Here is a 27,094-nt window from a genome sequence, read left to right as displayed (position 1 = left end):
GTTCTGATTGGCCAGCTTCAGGACGCTACGTAAACAAACAGTAGTAGTTGGATTTAACTTCTTTTTTTCCCCTTTTTTATTCGAAATATAAACTTTTCAAATACATCATGTCGGAGCCTGAATCAGATCTAAAATATGAAAAACGTTAGCAACAAAGACTATTAAACAGACAACCGTTTGTGGGCATGTGCGACCAAGCTGACGTCATCGCGAGGAGGAAGTAGAGGCAACTTTACAAGAGACGCGTTCAGGACAGATTGAAGCCCTGAGTTTTGACTTGCAGGAAGCATTTTTACATATGTTCACCTCAAGTTTTGGGATTTTAATCATGTTTAATATCCAACATCAGAACAATATAGAAATATTGTGACTCTTTTTATTAATTCTGTGATTATCTGGCTTCAGTTGTGTTGTTTCTGTTTGCTGGTTGTGTGCCTGCCCGATTAGTTTCTTTAGATTAAATAAACAAGAGAGGATTTTATCCAGTGATCAGTACCAGATAGATCAGCTGATTCTAAAGACACTAAAGCTCAGCGATTTAGCAGCTTTGCATCGATTTCTCCTCCTCTCAACTCTTTACTGATTCTCACAATCTGCAGTTTTCCCTCCACTACAGAAACATCCTCTTTGTTTTATAACCTTTTTATTTCCTTTTTGTACGTCGGTGACTTTTTTTTCTCCACGCAAACAAAAAGTCTCTTACCTGTCTTCACTTCTCATGGACGTTTTTATTTTCAGTGCAGAGACAGAAGCAGGTTTAATGAAGACCTGATGAAATCCACTTCTGTCTCTTTCTATAGCTTCTTTAAGTAATGTTTTTACACCTTTAACTCTCCTCCCACACTCCCTCCATCCATCAAAGGCAGAGAAGAGAGAGGGTAATGGAGGTCACAGCAGAATGTGATTCGTCTTTTCACCGCACTCTTCCTCTCCTCTTATTTTTTTTCTTCTCACTCCGCCGTCAGCTTCTCTTGACCCTCTTCAACTCTGTTTCTCTTTCCACTATCTTCCCTCCTTCTTCTGTCTTCTCCCCTCAAATGATCTCTCTCTCTCTTAATTTGTGCATTTTTTTAACAGTGATGGATTTTTATCTTATCTCTCCGGCTTCCTCCTCTGCTGCTGTTTGCTCTGCTCTTATTCATCGCTTCTCTTCCTCTCTCTCTTTTTCCTTATGTTGTCTATTTCTATCCCTGCCTCCTCTTCTTCCTCCTCTTCCTCCTCCTCCTGCAGTACAGTTTGTGACTTAAACAGGGCCAGCGTAGCAGAGAGTTCTACAGACGGTACACATTATACATACAGCAAGAGAGAGAAGATCAAAGCGTCACATACACACAGTTACAGTCAGAGACCGAAGATAAAAGGAGCAGAGTCGACGAACCACAGAGTTAAAAAGTCAAAAGTATAATGACGGAGCCAAAACCTGCCTGAAATCCTCAGATATGACCCTGATATTAAGACGAAACACTGAATGAGAGAAGCACAGCATCCTGAAGGAGGCTGTAGGTACAGAAGGTATCAACAAATTAAAAGATGTTCAGATACAAGAAATGCAGCAAAAGATGTGAACGTCTCTGAAAATTATTTTGCTATAAATTAGATGTTGTTTTCTGTTGTCTCCTGAATCCTCCCACAGCTGCCCAACACAAGATAAATGTTTCAGCAAGTGCCCCAAAAATGATTTTCTTTTTTATTTTACATTCAAGTGGCAGCAACTTCCAGCAGCCATAATAATAATAATAATAATAACAGAGGGAATCAGGTGACGTTATGACAGAGCGAGTCTGTGTCGGGAGGATGATGCAACAAAACTTTAGATTTTAACACGAGAGATAACAACCATGATGATGATTGTCCCTGAACCTTGACCACATGGTTATCATTGTAACCATGACGATGAAACTTCCCTAATTTTAAACCTTTTCCACTAGTTTTCATCAGAAAACAAGTAGTGAACACAACACTGACATATCATCCGCTTTTAAGTTGTTGAACTTGTTAGCAAACAGTTGTTTATTTCCACATCCAGCAGTTACGGAGCAACATTATCATTCATTTGGAGTCGTGTTTCTGTCCACCTGGTGAATGTAAGTCCAATATTCACTCTCTTTTAGCTCTATTTTTGTTCTCCACCAACTCCTGAGGGAAATATCTGGCTCTTTAGCTGCTAAATGCTCCACTATGTTCACCAGCTAGTCTACAGCTAACTGTGTCTGTTTAGTGCTGAGCAGGTAGTGTACAGTGGCTTTTTACAGCTTTTTCTCTGAAAACGACGCTATGAGAGCGCTGAGAGTGAACCAGAACAGTAAAGTTGCAGCCAGACAGATAAACAACGAGCTGAAACTCACTGTGAAGCTCCGTAAAGCCGAGAGGAGCTGCAGAGTCACTGTAGGTTCATCACTACGAGCCACAACCAACACATTACACACTGACAGATCAGACATTATTATAATACTACATAAAACAAAATGAAATAGAGAAACGATGTTGTCTTGCTGATAGGAGTGTCGGATCAGAAAACACTTCTGTGTGTCATTCTGGAGTTCATGGACCAACAAAATATTTTGTCATTTAATTTGCAGGATTTGTTTCTGTGCAGCTTCACACATGCGAGTTAACACGCATCGTTGCAGGTTGATGTGCGTCACTGTGTCATGAAGTGTCACCGTTCTTATTTCTCAGCGTCAGCATGTGGCAACTCTTCGCAAAGGCAACAATTTTTATCACATTCGCTCCCAAATCAGCACATCCCGGCGTTGACTGTGTTCTTCTGTCTGCATGACTAGTCCAGGAAGTCACTGCTCCTGTATAAGAACTAGTCCAGCACATAATCCTCTTTAAAAAATGTTGTTTTTACATTTACATTTAGGTTTTTGTACAGATTAAACAGACTACAGACAGACAAAGATGTAACGTGTTAATTAGTGAGCTTTAGAGGTGCTGGTAGGTGGATTTTGTTAACTTTGGATAAAGCCCGGGTAGCTGTTCCCTCCTTGTGTCCAGTCTTTATGCTAAAATAAGCTAACAGGCTCCTGGCGGTAGCTTCATATTAAACAGACAGAGTGGTCTCTCAGCGAGAAAGTGAATAATCTTATTTTGCAAAATGTCAAATTATTCCTTTAAGTCTAATAAATCATTGTGTTTTATCTGTTAAATCAATGAGACGCACAAAGTTTATTATAATGCTGAATTATTTAAGAATATAGACAAAAATAACTCACGATAATAAGTCAGCTTTCTTGAACGCCCACTTAAAGAAACCTTTACTTTACAACAGAGCAAAAATTAATTGAACACACATTAACCAAGATGACGTCTCCATAGAACCCCTGAAATTTAAAGACCCTTAAAACTCCTCAAGGAACCCAATAACCTTATTAAAGAGGACGTATCCTGCACATGTCCAGCTCTGTGTTTATATTCTGGGGCTCTACTGGAATATCTTTGCATGATTCACAGTTCAAAAAACTCCTTATTTATCTTCTACTGGTCCTTTATGCAGCCCCTCAGTTCAGCCTCTGTCTGAAACAGGCTGTTTTAGCTCCTGTCTCTTTAAGGCCCGCCTCCTGATGAGCCCGCTCTGTTCTGATTGGTCAGCTTCAGCTCCAGAGAACACGTAAACAAACTATACTGTATCTGAAATATGAGAGCGGACAACGTGAACAATCTGATGCTGTCTGTGAGAGGATGTAAAGAGGAGGTAACGTTGCAAACGAAGCGTTCAGAGCAGGTCGAAGCCCCGGTTTTTGACTTGCAGGCAGCGTTTCTACATACGTTCACCTCAAGTTTTGAGAACTTTCACCATGTTTAACATCCAACATTATAACAGTGTATAAATGACAGAAAAAAATCCCAAAAAACATATGTCCCCCTTTTAAAAACACATTCTTTTTTAAAATCCAGTCAACTGATACAATATATAGATAACTGTTTATAGTTCCAGCAGAATGTGAAACGTCCCACAGGCAGGACAATATGTGATAAAAGGCCTTTTTTCCTCGTCTCCATTTGGTGCGAACACCTTGCCTTGTTACCGCTGGAAAAAAAAACACAATTGGAAAAAGCTGGAACAGAAACAATCTACTGCTTATTTCTCCCTCATGGCACATTTCTGTGTTTGATATCTTCTGTTGTTGTTTCGGGAGCCTTTTCTCTCCACTGCGCTGTGACTCATTGCAGGAGAAAACTGCTGTCTTTAAATAAAGACCTGTATCATAAATAAAATGCTATATCATTGTTGTGCTTGTTATTAGAGGACGGAAACTCTGTGTTTCTATTAAAGCGTCCAGCCGTGCAGAACAGCTGTGACGGGGATTTTAAAATGTCACATCGTTCACAGAGAAACCACAAACACTGTGTGTGTGTGTGTGTGTGTGTGTGTGTGTGTGTGTAGTGTTATAGTTCAGCATATATTCTATTCAAAACAAGCCTCACAGGGTTTTGTAATGACAATTTAAAGATAAAAAAACAAACTGTAATGACAAAATAAATATTTTATTGGCATTTAGAAAGTTTCTAGATAAGCTGATGTCCTTTTAAAGGTTACTGCAGCGATGTGTGTTTGTTTCCTCTACATTCAGTAGAAATACACAAGTTTATATGTTAAACTACATCTCTCCCTCTTGCACGATCACATCCAGCTGCTTTCGTGCTCTAATTTTCTTAATTTGCTCAGTATTAACACCCGCTGCTGACGAAGAAAAGTAAAAGACTCCACAGCAAGTAAACAAAACACTACATGCACCAACAGCAACTTAAACAGGCTCTGTAGAGTCCTCATCAACACTTCCAAGCTGTGAAAAGATTCACATACCTGCCACCTCGTATGTTACCTGCACTTCATTTATCCGTGTTTCCCCACCCACGCACACCGCCACGCAACAAGCGGCACGCCAGCAAAGCCCAATGGAGCGAAGCCATGGATGATGTATTACAGGAGCTGCACATGCTCGGTATAAGTGCGTCTTTCTATAATGTATTGTGTTTCTTTTACATTTTGTCTTAATGTCTCTTCTGTTTTATGTGAAGCACTTTGAATCGCCTTGTTGTTGAAAGGTGAAACAGCTTTACCTAAAGATGATCGATCCCCTCAGCTGTTTTAAGATGTTTTATCTCTTATTTTTTGGATTTTAATCACTTTTTCATACTGTGATGCTTGTGCTATATGAATAAAAGTTATTAATAGTGTTTCCACTGGCACGTACTGGCACTTTTAAATTGCTTTTTTAGACTCTGGGAAAGTTTTACAAATATAAAACCTCATTCAAAGTACAAAGAGTTTTTTTGCAGTTCGAGGTTTTGCTGTCAAAAGATGTACAAACGTCTCTTATAATGGTGGTCTATGGGGGAAATGCTTTTTGTTTGCACTACCACGAGCTGCTGTAACACCACACCTACCGGTGTTGTCACAGTGTACCGACCACACCTGGGGAATATTATGCTTTTTGTGATTTTATGTTATTTATATAAGCTGCTGTTATAATGTCAGATATCTATGATAAACATATATAGAAACGCTCCCTGCAAGTCAAAAGACTTCAACCTGCTCTCAACTCTTCATTTGTGATGTTTTTTTTCTGCCTTGCCGAGGTTCACGCCCATAAACATCAGTCTGTTCCATAGCTTTGGTTGCTAAGGTTGTTGCTAAGGTTTTTTCACAGATTGTTCACGTGCACGCTCATAGTTTTGGCTCAGACATGTGCAGATGTATTGGAGAAGTTGACATTTCATGAAAAGAAAGAGAAAAAGAAGTGAAATCCTTCTACTATAGTTTGTTTACGTAGCTGCTGGAAGTCAGCCGAGACAATCAGTAGATAGTAATAAAGAGACAGGAGTTAAACTGAGGGTCAATGTGAGTTACATGAGATTAAAAATTTAAATCTGGAAATTTGCAGAATATCAAAGGCCGAAGTGCAAAACTTCCCTTCTGAAAAATGCACTTTTTTGAGAAAACTTCTTTAAAAAAAATTTGTTGTTTTCTTGCAGAATGCTATTTGTTAAGGATACTTAATACATAATACACTGTTTTTGGACTATATTACTATATTATGTGGTATTGTTTACGGTATGTTTGTATGGTTATTACGGTATTGTTAACATAGTATAGTAATATAGTCCAAAACCAGTGTATTATATAATAGGTATCCTTAACAAATAGCATTCTGCAAGAAAACAACAAGTTTTATTTAGTTTTCTCAAAAAAAGTGCATTTTTCACATCGATATGTCCCTTTTAAATTTAGCAATTAGCGTGTTAGCTTTGACTTTGGTTGACTATTATACTGGGGATTCACCATAAACGACTCCGACCAGCCAAACTGTCTTCACCACACTGACTGAATGTAAATCCATTAATTAACTGATTCACTGATTTTATTTCCCGTTGTAGCAGGTTGGAGGAATCTACCTACAGTGAAACCAACAAACTTAAACCCACACTGGGAGCTTTGGCCAATCAGAACATATAAACAGTGGAGATTAGTCTTAATTAAACAGATAATTAAACAGATGTCTGTGCTGATTACACTTTACTGAGCGCGCCAGAGAAAGAAAAATGGACTTGTGTCTCGGGGTGTGTGAGCATCTATGAAACGCCCTTTAGACTGTTTAACTTATTGAGTTCAGTGACTGGCTTTGTTTGGGGGGGAAGTGAGAGTTTAAAAAACAAAGAGGAGAGTTCTTGAACTTACTTACCAGAATGTAATTAAAAGCTGAAAAGTCTTCACTTTATGTACAAACTTATGTACTTCATAAACACAAATATCTGAAAATGTTAAATCAAATATATATTTCTTGTTTTTTATCACATAAATCATCTAAAACAGGTCCCCCGACCACCAAAGTGGGAACCACTGACCTGAACGAGTAAAATATAAAATAAAAAGGTGAAGAGAGGGAGATGATTTATGGCTCCTTGTTTTCTAATCAACTTTATGCAAACTGTAGTCATAAATTATCCACTTAAACAAAAACATGGCAGAGAGAAAGAGAGAGTTTGTGTCCTTTTCTTTTTTTCCTGAACACAACCAAACATCTCTCGGCTGATGACGTCTCTGTGAAGTGTGAAAAGCTGCTGAGTTTGAAGTTTATTTCCCCGACTATAAATTTCCATTTTCCTCTAATGATATCCTCAGTGTTTCTCAACACAGGAAGACACATTTTTACTCCAAGAAAATGTGAAGAAAACCGTTTCATCCAAAATTTATCAAGAATATTAAAGTGAACTGATTTAAACTACTGAATGTTTTATCAGGTTTTTACAAAGTGTAACCTTTTCTTACCGTAGTGCACCTTGAGAGTCGTAGTTAACGTCTCCTCTGTGTTTTTACATCCACAGACTTGCACCTTTACTCTTCATGTAGTAGTCTTTGACAGTATTAGTGACTGATAGCTGTATGTTGAAACTCTCATTGAATCACAACATCAGAACCCATCAGTTATCTGTCTGATGACGATTTAGCTTCTGGGTCCAGTATTTCAGGAGTTCCAACCAGGACTTCCTGGCGTCGGTCATTGTTTACAGTCCAATTAGCAACTCGAGATGGTCCAGACAACACTTCAGCTAATCTCTAAACAGATATATGCACATGAATGCTCAGAATTTTTTTTAAAAAAGATAATAAAAAGATAAATCGTCATCAGACAATAGCTGATGGGTTCTGAGATTGCATTTTGGCCACTACGTTACGTCTCTTTTGCTCTCCACATGAACTGTTTACCTGCAACCAAAGCCCGCTCAACCGTGAGTGTTCGATACTACTCGGATTACAAACAGAAACCAGAAGGCTTCAGGTACCAAAATCTTGTCCTGTTACCTACAGATTCTGCATCCATATGCAGATATCTGTTTATAGAGATTAGCTGACCATAGTCTGTATATAAAGACAGACATAGCGAGGTGTTACAATCCTCTCTGCACAGTCTGCCTGTGGCTTGATTTTGTGTTGTTTTAGCAGGTACTGGAGTATCATCAGCAACACTGGAAACACCTGCGGCTCTGTGTGCCGGTGCTCCTTCAAAAACCCTGTTGGAGGGCAGCTCCGGTGTGCTCTCCTGCTTGAGAAACCTTTTGGTTTTTGGGTTGACATTTGACTTGTTTTTTTGCACCATACAACACAACAACCACACACTGTTCCACTCATGCACTCACCTACACTACTGATCTCACTGACTACACATGCCATTGTTAGGGTAGGTTTCTCTCTTTTTTAAATAAATTGGTTGTTAATTGGCTTTGTTGTGTGCATCTCCCTTCTTTGTCATGGTTGTGCGGCCCGGTTTGTGACAAATGGGGGCTCGTCCCCTTGGTTTGCATTGGAGACAGTTTGAATCACAGTTGGCACCATCTTTTCAATTTGGAGCCGGGACCTTCCAGATAAGGAATGAGGGATGTTGCCTTTCACCCTCTGGAAACACGCCTCACTACCTCTGACTAAGCTAATGCTAGCATCCTGGAAAGACTGAGCGCTAACACTTTGGCTCATGTTAGCTACTTTAGCTAAACTATGCTAACAAGGCAGATATAATCAAGTAACATTAAACTTTATGAAATATTGCAACAGTCGTCCGACTGAGTCACCAGAGCCGAGGAGAGCAGCAGGTGGGCCAACTGTCAATCACAGCTAGCTGAGCTGCTGCTATCTGCACTTATGCTAGCTGAGCTGCTGCTAGCGTTTGCTCAACTTGTTCCTCTGGTAACTTAAGATCCAGATGTCCAATGACAAAAATCCTTCATCTGGTTAAAAGATATACGTAAAAACAACCAAATCTAAAAAGTTTATCATAAAAATATGGCTTAAAACTGAATAAAAGTTCATTCATGACAGTTTCTGGCAGACAACCACAACGCTGACATATTATCTTGTGCGTGTATAGTTTATATGTATATGACGCCATTGACAAGCGACCAAATGAAACAGTTCATAACTTTGCTTCAAATTTAACAGATATATTGTTTGTTTTTTGGATCGTATTGTTGTATTGTTGGAAACATTTGGGATAACGTAGGTACACAACTCAACAAAATATAAAATATTGGTCTAGTTGATTTCAGACATTTTAAAGGAGAATAGTTACATATTATAGCTTCAATTCTTGTCTATTTTTTCTGAATGTTATTTACAGACGTGTATATATATATTTCCTTCTTTTCATAAAATTCAATTTTAGATGTTTTTTCTTTTTTCGGTGAGACCTCTTCATGAGCCCTTTTTGGGTTTTTTAAATCTCTCCAGTACAATCCTTTTTTCTCCTTTAATGCATTATGGGGTTTTTTTTGCATGTTGTTATTTGTGCAATTAAATAAATAAACTAAAAATATATGTATTATTTTCGCAGTAGGAGACATGCTGTGTTCATTACTACCTGAAGGCTATTATAGTCATTTACACTCATCACCACAAAGAAATGAATGTTTTAGTTTAACATGTTGAAGTGAAGCATCACAAACTTCATCCCAGGTTCCTGTCAGGACTCACCACTTCATTAGCTGTTCCAGGAGAAAAAAAAACTCCTGAAAATTCTGACTTTATGAGTTGATCAGGAGCGCCTGAACGCACCATTAGTTTTGGTGTTTGTGAAGCTATTGGCGGGAACAGACTGTGTAAAGGATCCAAAATTCCTCCCTCGGAGCTATTTTGCTCCAGTCAGGCAGTCTGGTTTTAAATAAGCTAGTATGGCTTGATTTGATTCATGTTTTTAATCTTTCTTTACCTGTTAATTACTACTGTTGAAAGGTAGAGATGGAAGGAACGAGGAGAAAATTGTTGTTCACCTCCAGGAAAGAAACTAAAAAAATAGAGACAAGAGGAGGAGAAAAGAAGACGAAGAGGAGAGTTTTTCCTTCTGGCCAAAAGAAATAAATCAACCGGACACACCTGTCTGTCTTTCCGTCTGTCTGAAATAAAGAAATATGCAAAACAACTGAAGTGAATTATTTAAATGTAGCTGAAAAGTAAGCTTGAATAACTGTGAACACACACAAACAAAGCAGTCTATCAGCTGTGTTTGTTGCTCAGAGCATCTGAACGTCTTTTCCTTTCTTTTTTTTTTTATCCCCTCCATCCTTCCTCCCTAATCACAGCCTGGCAGACTGCTTGCTGTGTTTGTATGTGTATGTGTGTGTATGAGTGTGTGTGCATGAGGGGGTAGGCGTGCAGAAAGACCTGAGAAAATAAATTCAAACCAGAAAAGAGGAAGAAAAAAAAAAAAAACAAATTCGAAGTGAGAGAATGAAGAGTGTGACAGAAGAGGAGAGAGATGGAGGGATGGAAAAGAGAGGGAAGAGAGATTTAAGTGGCCTGAAGAGAGAAAAACAGCTGCTGGAGATGAAAAAAAAACCACATGCACACCAAAGGCTGGACGAGGACAATCAGCATGTGTGTTTATTTGAGCCGCAGATGTTTCTAATTTGTTCTAATTATCATTTCTTCACTGTTTATTCTCTGATAAAGAGAGATGACTCACTCCACCTCAGATGCTTGTATGATGGTGTAAAGTAAAAATTTAAAAGTGGCATGAAAGCAAACAAACTCCGTGTCTAACTCTGTTTGTCATTAATTTTCTTTCTTGCTTTTATTACATCCTTTAAAGGGGACATATTGTGCTTTTTCTGGTTTTCTGTTGTCTATATACTGCTGTGATGTCAGGTGTTGAAAGGGACCTATTATGCTCATCTTCAGCTCTATATTTTTATGTTTGGACTCTATTAGAGTAGCTTTGCATGATTCACAGTTCAAAAAACTCCTTATTTATCTTAAACTGGCTCTTAATGCAGCCCTTCAGTTCAGCCTCTGTCTGAAACAGGCCGTTTTAGCTCCTATCTAAAAATACAAACAGGAATGCAGAGAGAAACTAAACTTCAAACCACAGAAGCTACAAAACAACTGAGAGCTGAACACAGAGAGGATAAAGATGTCAAACAATAAGCAGGTAACAAGCGTCACCAAACAGAGGACAAACGGATATTTGTGTTGTCCGCTCTCATATTTCAGATCTGATTCAGCTCCAATATGTACGGCTGGATTTGAGAAGTTTATATTTCAAGTAAAGAACCAAGAAAAGAAGTGAAATCCTGCTACTATAGTTTGTTAGTCCGGAGCTGAAAGCTTCCTGAAACTGACCAATCAGAACAGAGTGGGCCCATCGTGGGGGCGGGGCCTTAAAGACACAGGAGCTAAAACGGCCTGTTTCAGACAGAGGCTGAACTGAGGGGCTGCATAAAGGACCAGTATAAGATAAATAAGGAGTTTTTTAAACTGTAAATCATGCAAAGATATTCCAGTAGAGCCCCAGAATATAAATATAGATCTGGACATGTGTTGAATATGTTTCCTTTAACATTGATTATAATAATAACATTAAATTAAACATATACAACATGTTTGTGACAGTGAAAACTTTCATTCTTGGTTTGGTTTTCTTGGTTTTGGCATTTTGTTTCTTTAAAATTTCCAAATGCAGCACAAAAGTCTGGTATTCTCTAGAGCAGCCAGAACCTCGGTCCAATATGGCGGCAGCTCAGACGCATCCCACAGACTCAGATATCTATGTATATATATCCATACCATCCCAAGCCAAAGTGCAGTAGTCCAGTTACCTGTTAAAGGCTGTGTGAGCTGCACAACCACTACTGGTATTATACTGTTACACATGCTACACGAGTGCTACCACAGTAAATGACTAATTGCAGCTAAAAAGAATTTGTAGGCAGCTGCTGAAATTAAAACATAAGAAATACAATATTAAACACAGGGAGACGCAACATCTACAACCGGCATCCAATGACGTGCCAGCGTCTGCCCCCAGGCCAAATGTGATTGGGTGACAGCTCATTATACCCATGACTGAGGCTCGTACAGCGGAACTGATTGGTTTGCTGAAGGGAAATATAAATGTGATTGGTTTGAGTTAAGGGTGAAATACAAATGAGGCCATTTGGTTTAAGGTGGAATATGTAAATTATTTGATACTAAAAAGAATGACTGCAGAGTGAAATTTGAAGTCAGAGGGTTCGTTTGTCCTTGGACAAGACGCACACAAACTTTATCAGAGTGTGTTTTGTGTGTATTTGCATTAATCTAGATGGGATAATAATACAATGTAAGTAAGCTTTTCACAGACAAAATGCTTTACAAGAGCATATTATACAACAACGCCACAGCTGAAGAATCATAAATATGCTCACACACACACACACACACACACACACCCTTCACAGTAACAGATAAGAATTCATATGAGGTTCTTTCTTTAATGGCAAAACACATTTAAATGCTGCGTCTCTCTCCTAGAAGAAAGAACAGAGGAGGAAGAAGAGAGGAGAGACTCTTTGAATGTTAAAATGCTTTAATAGTCACAGCAGAGGAAGACAAGGAGAAACCTACACCACATATCACACAAAGAGACAAAGGTTGCGTTTCCTCACAATACAAATGAACTACATGCTGATAAATTAGCTATTGTGAAAAAAAGCGTGTCCTTGCCTCCAACACACATTTGAAAATCAACCAAAGAGCGTGTGGGTAGAACAAAAAAAAACACTGAACCTGCCTTCCACCAGTCGGGGGTGTAAACAGTATTTAAGGTTTTCTTTTCAGCTTTTTTTTTTCCCAGAGAGCCAATTCAGACCAGGGGGACGTCTCTCCATAGAAACACAGAGAAGAGAGCGCATATCAATCATTTTAACAGACTCGTTATTTGAAGAGGTCAATGTACTGATTTAATAAATAACATTAATAAGGTTTTGAGGTTGTATTACGTACATTTTCCAAACATTAAAATACATACTTACATGCTTAAAATCAGAGACTCTGTTGTCAGTGATGAAACTCTTTCCATAAAGATTCTGCATGAGGAAAATGTGAAAATAGATGTATCAGAGTGTCTGGGTGGCATTTATAAAAAAAAAAAAACTGCGATCAATACAGATTTGACCACTTAGGATAGACTCACTCTAAATCTTTGGTATCATGTCATCGAACAGGAAGGGCTTTTGTTGAGCAGTTAGTAAGTTCAACAACTAACAGTTTTTTTTGTTGTTTTTATTGAAAGGGGACCAATTATGCTCATTTCAAGGTTTATATTTATATTCTGGGGCTCTACTGGAATATTTTTACATGATTCGCAGTTCAAAAAACTCCTTATTTATCTTCTACTGGCTCTGCAGCCCCTCAGTTCAGCCTCTGTCTGATACAGGCTGTATCTTTAAGGCCCCGCCTCCTGATGAGCTCACTCTGTTCTGATTGGTCAGCTTCCAGAAGCAGCGTCACAGTTGACTTCCTCCGGTTCCGGAAGCTACGTAAACAAACTATAGTAGTAGAATTTCACTTCTTTTTCTCCTCCTTTTACTCCACATGTCAACTTCTCACATGTATCTGCACATGTCTGAGCCTGAATCAGATCTGGAATATGCGAGTGGACGTCACGAACATCCGCAGCAACAAAGATTACAGCTGGACGTCTCTGGTGAATATTATGCTCATTACCTGCTTATTGTGTGACATAACGGTGTAAGTTACATGTGGGAAATGTGCTAAAATGCTGACTGAAGTGGAAAACGTCCATTGTCGGGAAATAACAAAGGTCACGTAGCTAGTAAAATGTTATTCTGCTATCGCCAAACGTGCGTGCTGTGCCTGGAGCAGATGACCATGTAAAGAAATCCGTCATGAGTTAAAGTCAGCTTGTCTCGAAAATAGAAAAAACTGTTGGAAACCAAGTGTTCAGAGCAGTCTGAAGCCTGAGCTTTCTGTTCACAAGGATTACTTTTACATACCTCATTATTTGAAACTCTGGTGACATTTAATATGATCATCCGACATGTGACATTATATATATGACAGAAAATAAGGAAAAGCATAATAGGTCCGCTTTAAGTCTTTTTTTTAAATGCAGTCTCATCTGTGACAGCAGTATTTGGCAGATTAACAGATGATTCATTGGTTCCATTTTTTCAGTAAAAACTAATTATACGAGCCTTCAAAATCTCCTGCAGGTTAAACTGAGCTAATCAAACACTTTTAGTGCTGACTGACTCTAACAGACTCACTATCATATAAACACGCTGGAAAACACTATTCAGCATAGCAGCATTAAGGCTACAAGCGACCCATAATGCAACACTCTCTGTAGGTGTTTCCTCATTCATAAAGGATCTCTGATCTTGTGAATATGTAATTGTTTTGTCCTTGAATATAACACGACCCCCATTTCCAGACTAAAATATTGTCTTACATTTGGGTGAATATGGTTCTGTACTCCAAATCCATACTTCTTCTATATATACTATTATCCATCACAGTATACAGTATACAACAAATGAAGCTTAATGCACGTCTCATACTAAACAGAAACAACACAAAACCTACGATGGACGGCATATCGACTGCAACCTCAGACAACCATTGGTTCAGTTGAAGTTAGGAGGAGCTTCTGCTTCATTTTCTGCCATTTTTCCCAAATGTTCTCTCGTCTGTTTTTGTTCTTTTTGTATGAGATTCCAGCAGCTGTCCGCTACGAGGCGTGCTCTGCTGCCCTCTTCATGTGTAGCTTCTCAGAATCAGAATCAGGTTTATCACCAAGTAGGTTTGTAAATACACATTGGTGTTGTGGTGCATAACAATCAAAATATACAAGTTAAGAGAAAATATGAGTACTAGAAGTAATCATAAATAATATAAAATAAATTTAAAATAAATCATGTTGATGAATTTCTCCAAACGTTATCAGGTGAGTGGGCCTAAGGCTCACTGAATAGATGCTCCCAAAAAGTTGGTTTATTATCATTATTATTATAGTAAAGTTACAACGTTTTGACTTTATGTCTTCATAAATCGCCTTTTCAGCATGCAGCCTTTTTTTCTTTCTCGAGACAACAAAAATATGTAAAATATCGATGTCCGAAGAGCAAAACCTCTGAAAAATGCACTTTTTTGAGAAAACTTGCTGAAAGCTATTTGTTTAGGATACTCAATACATAACACACTGTTTTTGGACTATATTACTATATTATGTGGTATTTATTATGGTATGTTTGTATGGTTATTACGGTATTGTTAACACATAATAAAGTAATATAGTCCAAAAACAGTGTATTATGTATTAAGTATCATTAACAAATAGTTAGTTTTCTCAAAAAAGTGCATTTTTCAGACGGGAGGTTTTGCTCTAAACTGAACAGAGTTGTTAGATTTTAAAATGATGTATTAAGGCATGAGTGTACTTTAATTTTTTATCACTTATGCAGTGAAAATAGTGAAAACTTGCTTAGGATTAGTATGTAGTATGTATCTGGCAGCAGAGACAGTGATTAATTATTCATGGAGAATATAAAGAGTAACGTTTAGTTCTAGAAATTGTTTTATTTGTGGATTTAGTTGTTTAGTGAACTTGTGGTGAGTCAGTTTACAAGCAATACTACTGATTATGTCGTTAAATTTACAGTCAGGCAGTTTACTTGTGTTTTCATGCCATGATGAGCAAGCTGTTACTCACAACAGAATGAAACACCAGACCGCTGAGAATGAGTCACACAAACAGAACCAGGAAGAGAATCAATCATTCAAGCTGCATAAGCATAACTCATTTACAGAGGAAACATAAAAAAAAAAAAAAAGTGAGAGTGAAGGATGTCTGACAGAAAAGGGAGGGAAGTAAAGTCTCACTCTGACAAATGGGATCAGTGTGTGTTTTCCTGACTCACACTCGTAAAAAAAACTAAACACAAACCGAGGTGACAGTGAAGATGTTGAGCTGTCACGTCTGATTCAAACTCTTCCTCTCTTTCTGTTATTTATTTCTTTATCTGCTCTTTTTATTTTTATTCTTTATCATCTTTGTCTGTATGTCTGTCTCGCTCTTATACATATTGATTCGGTTTGTCCGTTATCTTCTTGTTCATTTCATTTTCATCACACATACACTCTTTCACTCCGCCATCTGTTTGTTTCCACCGTCTGACCACAAAGATTAACTGACCTGCCAATATCAGCTGCTCTCATCTCTCCAGATGATAACAACAATTTTATAGTAATATTAAACCTGAGGATGGATGTGCTTTACACAAGCGGCAACCACCGGGGCTGAAAAAATGAAGCCAATGCAGAAAAAACCTGCATTCTCTCTAATGGCCAGCAGGGGGCGACTCCACTGGCTGCAAAAAGAAGTCCGATTGTATGGAAGTCTATAAGAAAATGACCCTACTTCTCTCTCCATTTATAACGTCAGTAAACTGTTTCCTGATGAGTTTATGGTCTCAATCGCTAGTTTCAAGTCTTCTTCAATACAGCATGATGTTCATTTTGTAAATTATGGTCCCATTTAATTTAAATTTGACGATAAAGCAGGGTATGCTTTTTTTAAGGCATGGCTACATTTTGATTGACAAGTCGCTACCACGGCGATAACATTGGTTAGGTAACGTAACCATGGCGTATAGGTGTAGCTGCTGCTATTTCACAGCGTGTTTTCAGTTCACTGAAGTTAATTGTAACATTGTGGTCACTTAAAAAAAGTCTTGTTCAGCGTTTTGTTGTAATAAAAGACCCATCAATGAGTCGGATGATCAGTTGTTCCATCGAGTACATTTTGTTTTAACGGTTTTTCTTAACAGCCTGTTTTTCTCTAGCAAATATTAGCATTAGCATTATCACTGTTAACCATAGATTGTAAATGCACCGTGCTAACCAAGCTAGCAGCTAGCGCTATGATCAGCTCCACCCTCTCGTCCAAATATGGTCACTTCTGGCTCCAAAAATCAAACATGGCGACGGTCAAATCCAAGATGGCGACGGTTAAAATCGCTACACTCCAGGCTTCAAAACGACAGTTCGCAAACCAATGGGTGACATCACGGTGACTACGTCCATATTTTTTTACAGTCTATGGCTTTACATTATAAATAATATACTGTCTCTCTGGCACCCCCTAAAGGCTGAAGTGTTTAGTACATCTCACAAAAGGAGATTTATATTTGTATATTTCTATTTTTTTTTTGCATCTCTGAGTCATTTCCCGACACTAAACGAGCGTGCTTACATCAACACTGTGTCTATGCATTTGAAATAAAACCCACTCAGACCACCTCTTATCGCAGACGCAGGGCAGTTTTCGTGGCTTGAGTCGGCAGAGGTGCGAGCACACAGACGTCTCCAAAATCATAAAACTACTTTTATTCATGTTAAGTTTTGCTCCTTTCAGTTCGCTACATGTTTTTTTTTTCACCCACTGCAGATTGATATGAGATTCAAAACACAATTTTTAAGGTGACCCGGAGTTCAGAAATACGTTGTCGGAGTGAGTTTCCCCCACAACGACTTGTAAAATGTCGGATCTTTTCTATGTTTATTAAACAGCTGTAGTCATCACACAGCGGCAGGAACAATATGATCCTTTCATCTGCAGTCTCTGATTTTGAGAGAAGGGCTGTGCATCATTTTATGTGCGAATGGCAAAGCAGAGGAAACTTTAACATCAATTATTTAAATCTTCCAACGTGGCGACAGGATCGGTCATGTTCTGTATTTTCTAAACATCAGACTGGAAAGCTGTTGCTCACAGATTTAAAATAATTTGAAATAACACAGATGTCAGCAGGATGCGTCCTGAGCACCATCAAGTATGTCTGGACATTTTTATTAAGTAAAAGTTCAGACACAGTTAGCTGTAGACTAGCTGGTGAACACAGTGGAGCATTTATCAGCTGAAGAGCCAGATATTTCCCTCAGGAGTTAGTAAAGAGCACAAACAGAGCTGAAAGAGAGTGAATATTGGACTTATATTCACCAGGTGGACAGAAACACGACTCTAAATGAATGATAATGTTGCTCCGTAACTGCTGGATGTGGAAATAAACAACTGTTTGCTAACAAGTTCGACATATCAACTTAAAAGTTGATGATATATCAGTGTTGAGTTCACTAATTCTTCCCACTGAAAATCAGTTAATGCAGGTTTTGGGCTCGCTCGCTGAAACGACTGATTCTGTCGTTTTTCTTGGGAAGACAGTCTTGATGCTTACTTTCAATATCTGGATCTTCCTTCTCAGGGAATCACTCGCCTGTGCAACTAAATTAAATTCTGTCTGAAAACAGTCCATCAGCCTCATGGCTAAAATGAAAAGTCAATAAAACGTCTTGTAGGAGATCTGTTCCCCTCCAGGTGATTTTAAATTTGCACAGCTGAACACGATATTGAATACCAAGTGGATGAAATCCACATGATAATCTGCTCAATAATAGTCACTACAGGTTTTTGATGTCAGTCCACCACAGTTTAGAAGAAACTAGAAGGGTATGTAAATGTAACATAGCTCGGAGAAGCAAACAGGAATCTATTTCTGGCAAAGGAACTTGGACAGGAAAGAGGTGACACAGAGTCACGGTGATCATAATCGCTTGTTTTGGGCGTGAAGAGGAAATAGGAAATGTATTGTTGTGACACAGCTAATTGATTCTGGCAGGATGAAGGTGTAAAGTACAAACAATTATGGAGCAGAGAGAAGAAGGAGGAGGAGGAGGAGGAGGAGGAGGAGGGCAGAGAGATGAAAGCAGACGGTTGTGACACAACTCATTAAGTTGGACAGGAAAGAAGGAAGTTGTAAACATGGTCAGAGAACAGTGTTTGCCTCGACTAATATATTACAGAAAATTGAATTTAACCATTATTTACTTCCTTCCTTCTTTCCTCTAGTCTCCCAACATTTTCATTAGCTTACCTCGTCTTTTCCTTCCTCTAGCCTCCTATCCTCTTCTCTACCTCCTCCTTTCCTCCTTTTATTTCCTGTTTCCTCTAGCCTCTGTCTTCGTTAGCTTTCCTATCTCCTTCTTTTACAATTTATAATTTACAGTTTCATTTAGCAGATGCTTTTATCCAAAGCGACGTAGATCTGAGAGTTGATACGACACAAGCAGGGATCTAGTCAGGAGAGAACAACATGAGTAAGTGCCGTAAAGCTACGTTCGAGTCTGATAGGACATAGACGCAAACAGGCGGTGCAAAGAGGCAATGCATAGCGTGCATAGAAGCAGTTTTTGTATTTTTCAGTCCATGAAGTGTGGAGGTGTTCGCAAAAGAGCTGGGTCTTCAGTCCAACGTTGTTTGGTAACTCGTTCCACCACCAGAGAACTAGAGAAGAGTCTGGCTAGAGACGTAGGGACTGTTGTGGTACCAGGCGCCTTTCATTAGCGGAGCGTAGTGAGCAGGAGGGAGCGTAGACCTGAATGAGGGAGTTCAGGTGGACGGGAGCTGTTTTAGTTGCTGTTTTGTAAGCGAGTGTCAGGGTTTTGAATTCAATGCAGGCAGCAACTGGGAGCCAGTGGAACAGTGGAGTGACATGGTGTTCTGGGCTGGTTGAAGATCAGTCGTGCCGCTGCGTTATGGATCACCTGCAGAGGTTTGAATGTACATGCGGTGAGGCCTGCCAGTAAAGAGTTGCAGTAGTCGATGTGTGATATTATGAGAGTCTGTACCAGGAGTTGTGCTGCATGCTCAGACAGGTAGGTTCTGATCTTCCTGATGTTGTACAAACTGACAAGACCGAGCAATTGAGGTCATGTGAAACTTAAAGGTTAGTTGGTCATCGATCATGACACCCAAGTTTCGGGAAGACTTTGTGGGCATGGAGGGACTAGTTGGGAAGAGCTCGGTCTAAGAGAGGTTAAGTTGAATGTGGCGTTCTTCCATCTGTGCCGAGATATTGACACGGCATGATGAGATCAAGACTGTGTGGTCTTCGGATGGGAAAGACAGGAAGAGCTGGGTATCATCAGCATAGTAACGATATGAGAAACCATGGGAGCGGATGATTGCACCAAGTGAGTTAGTGAATGTTTAGAAGAGAAGGAGACCGAGCGAGCGAGCGTTGACCCTTGAGGGCAGATCCTGAGATGCCGGGCTCAGCGAGTGTGGAGAGGAGGATTTGGTGGTTAACCGACAGGAGTGCAGTCTCGGTAGAGCGACCCCGCTCAACGCCGGACTGATTCAGATCATACAGGTTGTTCTCAGAAAGGAATTCAGAGACTTGGTGAAAGACTGTGCACTGGAGTATATTTGATAGGACGGGCAGGAGGTTTTCAACCTGTAGTTTCTGTCCTTTCTTCCTTTCCTTCCTCTCTTTCTTCCCAACCTCCTCCTTGTCTTCTTCTCTTCCCTTTCTACTGCTTTCTTTGTTTCCCTTCTTCCACTAATCTCACACCGCCTTCTTTTTCTTCCCTAGATGATGATTTGTTCTATATTCATTCTTTCCTTCCTTCTTCTTGTAACCTTCCTCCTTTTTTACCTCCTACATCCTCCTTTCCATATTTCCTCTAGTCTCCTTCTTTTTTTTATCTCTACCTCCTGTTCTCCCTTCACCTCCTAGTCTCCTACATCTTTATTTACTTCCTCCTTTCCTTCTCTCTTTCCATCTCGTCCTCTACCGTCCTGACTTTTTTTTGTCTTCTCTTCATCTCCTACCTTCTTCTTTTTTCCTACATCCTCATCTCTTCATTTTCCTCATCTTTCCCTTCCATATTCTTACTTTCCTACATCCCGCTCCTTTTCCTTCTTCCTCTAGTCTCCTCGCTAATCCATTTTTCTCTCCTCCGCCTCCTGCTTTTCCTTCCCTAACGCCTCCTTTCCCTGTTCGTGAAATCAGTTTCTACACATGGAAAAATAGAATTAAGTTTATGTTTTAAGCCCACGGAGTGAAATAAATGAAATCAACATTTTTTTATTTTTTTTTTATGTTCAGAACTACAAAAACAGGAAAGAAATCAAGCGAACCCACAGAGACACACACACACACACACATAATACTTACTGCCTCTCACTGACATACACAACTCTTATCCTCTTTTCTCTCTACCTTCCTTTCTTTTTCTTGTCATTTTCCGTCTCTCTGCGGATTTGCCTTCATCCTCTCTGTCAGCGGCTCAGTGTTTGTGTGTGTGTGTGTGTGTGTGTGTGTTTGTTAGAGTGTGTGTGTGTGTGTGTGTGTGTGTGCGTTTGTTAGAGTGTGTGTGTGTGTGTGTGTGTGTGTGCGTTTGTTAGAGTGTGTGTGCAATAGTTTTGGGAGTTACAACACAATTTACAAGTTCACCTTGACATCAACCAAACTGAATTATTCTGCTCTCTGCTTTCCTCTGTGACAGAAAGACTCCACAGCTCACTTTCATTTCATATCTTTCTGTTTTTTCTATTCTTCCTCCTCTCTTTGTCAAATATTCTTCTCCTCTCATCCTTCTTTCTCCTATCTCCTTCTTTCCTTCTCCTACTTCCACTTCTCCTTTTTTCTCTTTTCCACTTCATCTTCCCCCTCCCTCTGTGAATCCTTATTTCCTCCGTTTCCTGTTTTTATTCCTTTCCTCCTCATTCCCTCTCTTCTCTTCCCTCTCTTCTTCTATCCTCTTCTTACTCCCCTCTCTATTCTCCTCTCCTGTCCTCTCCTCTTTTTTGCTAGTCTCATTTTCTCCTCCTCTCCTAATCTCTTCTAATTCCCTCTCTTCCTCTTCTAATTTCTTCTCCTATCCACTCCTCATCTTCTAATTTCATCTCATCATTTCATCTCTTCTTCTACTAATTTCCTCTTCCTCTCCTAATCTCCTCTCTTGGTTTCCTCTCCTCTCTTTCCCTTTCCTCTTCTTAGTTTCCTCTTTTCTCCTCTCCTCCCCCAGCTCCCTCATTTCTCTTCTTCTCCTAATTTCCCCTTCCTCTCCTCTTCTCCTCTTCTCCTCGTCTCTTGTTATCACTCCTCTCGTGTGTCAAATCCCTCACTCGTGTTTCGACGCTACGTATGTGTCCTTGCGATGACGGACAGGGTGATGGATGCTGGGTTGCCACGGTAATTTGATGGATGGTTTAACAAACGATACGAGGGGCAGCGGAGCGTGCCGACTCACGCATCAACCTGATTTCATAAATACTCTGTTGGTTTGGAAAATCACATTATTGGTCAGATTATATTAGATTCTATTTGTCTGTTTGACTGCAGGGTTCAAATCCAGTCTGATATGACCTCTGCCACATGTTGAGTTTCTCTATGATTGAGGCGAAAATAAAAGGCAAGAAAAGCCTAAATTTCAATTTAAATAAAGGTAAATGACAGTGAATGACAAGACATGAGGTTTAAATGCAATAAAAGTATTATAGGATGTAAAACCAGCTAACAGATAACTTCTATTGGGATGTGTTGACCAGACAACAGGCAACTTTTATGCTAATATTAACACACATACACACACACTGTGTCTGAAGCTGGTGATGGTTATGAATGACCTAAATATGAATCATAATTAAAGGATTATTTCCCCAAATTATCTATCTGTAACATGGAGAAAATGGGCGGAGTGTGTGTGTGTGTGTGTGTGTGTGTGTGTCGTCCTTGAGTCCTGACAGAAAAGATAAATGAGCTGTAATTACGCTGATACAGAGATAATCGCAAGAGGAAAAGAAGAAGAAGGAGAATCAAGGTCGACCACCAGAGGAAGAGAGACGCTTATGAAATATTCACCTCTGCAAACTTAAAACTTCGTAGGTCAGAAAATTTGTTTTGAGACGAGAAGCGGGAAGTCTGTACATGTTAGGATGGAAAAATCACATAAAACTACAAATCTGACTTAAAAAATGCACTTTTATATTTAACTTTTATCAATTTGGAGTGTTTTATCAGCTTTAGGCTCTTTTCAACAGCAAGAATCTTTCCAATAAATCATACAGGAACTATTTCAAGGAACTCAGTCCCTGAGTTTTTACTCTTAGTTTACTTATTACTTTACAAGTAGAGTTGCAGGATAAAGTTACTGAGTTTTGTTTACAAGTTTACTCCATGAGCCTGAATTTGGATCTGGAGTGTTTTGACTTAATGATTCATAATTTTAGTCCTTTACTTTAGAGTTTACGTCTCGAGTTCTGCTTCTGATTTTACTTCACAAGCGTAGTTTCCAAGTTTAGTCAGTTTAGGCTTTGAATTTATTTCATGAGTTATTCCTGAAATTTTGTCCCTGAATTTAGTTCTCAGGTTTAGTTCCAGAGTTTATTAAGTTAAGTCTCAGAGTTTAGTATCCAGTTATGTTCCCAACTTTAGTCCTGAGTTACTTCATAAGTTTAATTCTTGAGTTAAGCTCTCAAGTTTAGTCTTTGAGTTTAGTTCCCAAATTATGTTCCCAGCTTTAGTCCTTTAATTTAGCACTGAGGTACTCCCTGACTTTAGTTCCCCAAGTTTAGTTCCCAATTTTCTTTGATCATTTAACTCATTGATGGGTATTTTATTACAACCAACCACAAACCACAAGACTTTTTTAGGCGATCAAAATGTTACAATTAACTTTAGTGAACTGAAAACACACCGTGAAATAGCAGCAGCTACGCCTATATGCCATGGTTATGTTACATAAGCAATGTTATCGCTGTGGTAGCGACTTGTCAATCACGATGTAGCCACGCCCTAAAGCATACCCTGCTTTATCAGCAAATTTAAATTAAATGGGAGCATAATTTACAAAATGATCATGCTGTATTGAAGAAGACTTGAAACTAGCGATTTAGACCATAAACTCATTAGGAAACAGTTTACTGAGGTAACAAATGAAGAGAGAAGTAGGGTCATTTTCTCATAGACTTCCACACGATCAGACTTCTTTTTGCAGCCAGTGGCGTCGCCCCCTGCTGGCCGTTAGAGAGAATGAAGGTTTTTGGCACTTCCGCATTGGCTTCATTTTTCAGCCCCGGAGGTTGCCACTTGGTTAAAACCCTGAATTTGTTTCATGAGTTATTCCTAAAGTTTAGTCTCTGAGCTTTTTCTTCCTGAGTTTATTTCCATAGTTTAGTCTCTGAATGTAGTTCCACAGTTATGTTACCAACTTTAGTTCCTTAGTTTAACTCTGAGTTTAGTTCCTCGGTTCAGTCGCTGACTTTAGTTCCTTGGATTATTTATTTGATCATCTGTTCATTCAGACAATGAACAGGGAAGAGCAATAAAAATGAGCATCTCCAGAAAAACAGTTTTTTTTATAGTTTGACATCTTGACTTTTTCAGCAAGAACCCCATTCACTCCTCCGAGGGACGGTGACAGATGAAGTTGCCTCGGTTGCTCTGCTCCTCGGTGTGTCAGCTCTGTGGGGCTCATCAGTAATCAGTCTCAGGATGTTGCATCACTGTGTGAAGGACTCAGCGTGTTCATCACTGCCCTCAGCAGGACAGATGCAGACTGAGAGATTGTGATAAAAACACAGAGGGAAAAAAAAGTCATCTAATCTGCCCGACTCAGAGGAAGATCAAAGAGAATTTTGCTCTGGTTCCTACCGACTGAACTCAACAATACGCCTCCTGCAGAGAAGAAGAGAAGAAGAATGGGAGGTTGGAGGTAACTGACCTGCAGGCAGGTGTGACGGAGGATCCATTATATTCCTGCACACACAGAGAGAGAGAGAGAGAGACTGCCAGCTGAACACCACCACACTCATTTATATTAAATAGTTTTTGAAATCTTGCAGATGCGAAACAGACAACAACCTGATGATAACGCTCAGACTCAGCTAATGCATAACTAGTAATATGATAATATTAGTACAATTAACAGTGAGCAACACATATCTTTTATGTCCAGAATAACCCTCACCTCACATAGTTTGGAAATAAATCACATTATGGAAGCTAAAGATGTTAAACTGCCATTTAAATTGTACAAAACTGTCTTCAGTTAAATGTTAGTAAGACAGAAAAACTATAGCAAATCACTTATGGCCCTTTACCTTCATACCCATGCCACAAATCTTGGCGTCATTTTCGATCCAGCTTTAAAATTTGACAAACGAATTAACTCTGCTGTCAAAGGTTGTTTTTTCCAGCTAAGAGACGTCGCCAAACTGAAACCGTTCCTCTTATTTCATGACTTGAAGACTGTCGCAAATGCTTTGATTTCCTCTTGACTGGATTACTGCAATGCTCTTTATTTGGGTATTAGCCAGTCATCCCAGTCTGACTTGCAGCTGGTGCAGGATGCTGCTGCTTTGCTACTAACTGGTAGCAGGAAGAGAGACAGCATCACACCTGTACTGGCGTCCCTGCATTGGTCAAGTACAGGACTGAGTTTAAGGTTCTTTTATTTGTTTTTAAAGCTTTACAAGGCCTGGAGCTCCAGTACATCCAGTAGAGATCCCTCTCCCCAACACCAGATCTCTCAGAGATCGAGGCTGAGGGGTGACCCTGCGTTTGCTGCCCCAAAACTGTGGAACAGTTTACCTTTCAAAACTACGTGTTCCCCTTCTGTAGACACTTTTAAAGCTAAACTTAAGACCCACATGTTCTCTCGGGCCTTTCAGTGTCCGTAAAGCTTTATGTTTCACTATTATTTGTTTATTTTCGTTTGGATATTGGATAGTAATGTTATGTCATCTCTACTTTTTTTCTTTTTCTTTTTTTTTTTACTGTTACATTGTTATGTTGTTTTTTAATTTACTTTTGTTCTTTTATTGTACAACACTTTGGCCGACTCTGGTTGTGCTTTATAAATAAACTTGATTTGATTAAAGTTCTTTCTTTATCAGCTTCATTAGTGATGTTTTTTTCATGTGAGAGATTTCTGTAGTCGTGTTTTGTCTGGTTTGAAGACGGTTGAAAGAAAAGATCATGTCATTATATTTCTGTTGAGTAGAGCTGCTGCTCCTTCGCATCGAAAGGAGCCAGCTGAGGTGATTTGGGCACCTGGTTAGGATGCCTCCTGGATGCCTCCCTCCGGGGGTGTTCTGGGCACATCCAACTGGAGATCACACTGGATGGATTACTTATCTCTCCTGGCATGGGAACGCCTTGGGATCCCCCCCAAGGAGGAGCTGGAGGGTGTTGCTGTGGAGGAGGATGTCTGGGTTTCCGTACTCAGTCTGACTCCACCGCTACCAGGTCCTGGATAAGCTGGAAAAATGGATGGACACATCTACAAACCAAATTTATGCAAGAGACAAAAGACAAAAAGGTTGGAAACTCCTGATCTCATCTTTAATAATGTGTTGGATTTGATCATATGTGTTTCATGTAAAATGTTGATCTGAAAAGTAACTAAAGCTGTCAAATAAAAGTAGTGCAGTAAAAAGTTGAAGTATCAAATACTCAAAGTACAAGAACCTAAAAACTGTATTTAAGTACAATACTTGAGTAAATGTACTGTAATGTAAGATGAACCTGAATAGTCACAAGACAATGAACAGAACAAATGATAAAGTTTTCCTGACATGTAGAAACAGCAGCTCTTGACTTGTCTTCACCTCTTAAAGCCTGTAAATACTATTAAAATAAAATAATCTGAGAAGTGAAACATCACTAAACAAGCCAAAAGTTTGGAGAACCAGTGTTACAGTGAAGATTTGAAACCGAAAAACTTTTTTATCATTTCATTTTTGTTGTTTAACTCCTGACAGTATCTGAATACACTGTATGCATTATTTACTATGTGGCATGAATGAATCTGCTGCTGCTCCTCGGAGGGATGATTCTGGATCTGTTGCACCACGACTTTACTAGAACTCTTTTCTTTAATATAATGTTTTAGGCCCTCATGGTTGCAATGCTGCTACTGTGGGGATTCAACTCAGTTTTAATGTGTTTCTGGGCCCTTGTGATTGTAATGCTGCTGCAGTGGGGGATTTGAAGCAGTCCTGTAATATTTGAAATGTATTACAGGATTATTGAGTTTTGTTTTTTTTTTCTCTGTGAGGGAGCAGACTCAGTCAGACAGTCTTACTTATGCTCCTTAGCAACTCTGCAGAGCCACTTTTATTTAAATCTGCAAGAACAGAGACGGATGATTATTAATCATCTAAGCAAATCAATCCCTGAAATCGATATACAGGCATCAGAGACAACAACAAGGTGCTGCATGCTGAGAAGAAATCAAGGCTGCATGTTTTATAAGTAGCCTTCAGGGGGAATCTAAATTACTCTACTAACAATCTAACATGTCTTTGATATGCAGCAGTGGAAGGTGCATTCACGACCATTTTCTTAGAAAAGTAAACGTAACACTGCCATAATGTAAAAATACTCCATTAAAAATGAAAACCCTGCATTAAAAATGTACTTAAGTGAATGTAATATTAGCAAAATGTACAAAATATATCAAAAGTTCCTC

At 39.2% G+C, this 27,094-nt stretch overlaps 2 long non-coding RNA genes across 2 annotated transcripts; one reads left to right on the top strand and one right to left on the bottom strand.

Moving 5' to 3' along the window:
- Positions 1 to 12,329: 12,329 nt before the first annotated feature.
- Positions 12,330 to 13,130, bottom strand: LOC121890378. The gene is made up of 3 exons (XR_006093763.1): positions 12,948 to 13,130; positions 12,787 to 12,840; positions 12,330 to 12,636 (listed from the first exon to the last, which is right to left on the bottom strand). It is a non-coding gene; the product is annotated as an uncharacterized LOC121890378 (long non-coding RNA).
- Positions 13,131 to 13,212: 82 nt separating this feature from the next.
- On the top strand, positions 13,213 to 25,501 carry LOC121890379. The gene is made up of 2 exons (XR_006093764.1): positions 13,213 to 13,460; positions 24,007 to 25,501. It is a non-coding gene; the product is annotated as an uncharacterized LOC121890379 (long non-coding RNA).
- Positions 25,502 to 27,094: the final 1,593 nt, after the last annotated feature.

The sequence above is a fragment of the Thunnus maccoyii genome, chromosome 23 (assembly GCF_910596095.1).
Source record: "Thunnus maccoyii chromosome 23, fThuMac1.1, whole genome shotgun sequence".
In the NCBI taxonomy this organism is placed as follows: domain Eukaryota; kingdom Metazoa; phylum Chordata; class Actinopteri; order Scombriformes; family Scombridae; genus Thunnus; species Thunnus maccoyii.
The sequence above is the reverse complement of the archived record's forward strand: the minus strand, read 5'-3'. Positions and strand labels throughout refer to the sequence as shown.